Consider the following 1,827-nt stretch of genomic DNA (forward strand, 5'->3'; position numbering starts at 1 on the left):
AAGTGTGGGCGAGGAGGCTGGGAAGTAGACTAATATCTCTTAAAATGTTTTAATTGAAAGTAATTCTTCCATGTCCTAAGATCGAACTCTTTCCATGTCTGTTGAGAACTCTTCAGAGCAAATAAGAAAGCAGCCGGAATGTGGTCAAATGCATGAAATAAAACTAGTTATTTTTACGATAGACGCTGCAACAGACTAATTCAAATATATCTGTAATTAGTATATCGGTAGATTTGGCAGAATCGTTAACACGCCGGGCGAAAATGCCGAGCAGTATTTCGTCTGCCATTACGTTCTGAGTTCAAATTCCGCCGAGGTCGACTTTGCCTTTCATCCTTTTGAGGTCGATTAAATAAGTACTAATTACGCACTAACTGGGGTCGATGTAATCGACTTAATTCCTTTCTTTGTCCTTGTTTGTCCCCTCTGTATTTATTGCCCTCTGAGGGCAATAAAGAAATAAATATATCGGTGGATAGGCGGTAAATCATCCAAAATTTAATCTTCCAGCACAAGGTGAAATCCTCGTTGCAGTACGGTGGCTTGTTTGCTTAGATAAACCTTGAGAGCTAAGTTAGCGGAGCATAAGGTTCCGGTAGATCTTCGTACGCTGGAAATATCCAATGATAGAGACAAGACTAATATGAACCACTGCATGCCCGGAGGTAAAAATGGGAAAGGAGAAAGGAGCCCAGAATGGAGATCTGTGGGCATAAGTCGACGATGGCCTATGTTCCAGAAAAGTGGAAGGGCTTAGGTAAGTAATGTTTAATCTTATGAATGAAAGCCTCGATTGTCTGCAGGAAGAGGCCTTATACTAATTCCATTGCGTCATCTGATTCTTGCTTCAAACACTTAACTGGTGTGGAATTTATTAAAGACCAGAAATCAACGAAATTGTCGACGAGTAGTGCGATCGCATATTTCACGGAAAAATTCTATGTACCCCTTATTATTCTAAATTGTCTGGTGACCTGATTAGGGTGGTCATCAGTCATATAATCTATTTTTCTGAACCCAGAACCATGTGGTTGGTAAGCAAGCTACTTACCACACAGCCACTCCTGCGCCTTTATGTTCAGGAAAATTAAAAAAGGACTTCAAGAAGGATATATCGAAGTCAGAACATAAAACATCGAAATTTCATACTACCAAATATTGTTGTCTAATTCTCTACCAGTTAGACCAGTTTCGTAATACTTAAGATGTGTACAAACTGATTAATGTGGTATTATCGACGCTTCCGCTAAATTTTCGCTTCGTCTATGAGAAATAAGAGTCCAACCTCCATGGAATCGCAATAACAGTATAACAAAAAGCAATACACAGTAGAGAAATTAATTCAAAGTATATTCTCTAAAAACAAGACTGGAAGGACAAGCTTGAAACGATTTTCGATCAATTCTCTGCTTGCTACATGAGGGCTGAGTAGTTACATCAGGCTTAAACACCACCACCACCATTAACACCACCATCAACACCACCACCAACACCACCAATACCAACAACAGAAACAACAACAGCTACAACACATTTACACCTACACAAACAACAAGTTGGCAAACAAACGGATGTTCTTATTACAATAAGAAAAGAACCAGACACTTTCTATTCCTACCAATGATGTATGGCGCCACCTATGCAGAAATGCAACAACAACAGTTAAAGTAATAACAATATAATGATTCCGAAGCGCCGTAATGGTTACACTCTTCTTTATTAATACACATACTCCTATATTCCTATACGCATACATATGCATATGTGCGTTTGTGTCTGGATATGTGCATATACATGTATTATAATTAAAGATATATACATATATAT

The sequence above is a fragment of the Octopus bimaculoides genome, chromosome 18 (assembly GCF_001194135.2).
Source record: "Octopus bimaculoides isolate UCB-OBI-ISO-001 chromosome 18, ASM119413v2, whole genome shotgun sequence".
Taxonomy (NCBI): Eukaryota; Metazoa; Mollusca; class Cephalopoda; order Octopoda; family Octopodidae; genus Octopus; species Octopus bimaculoides.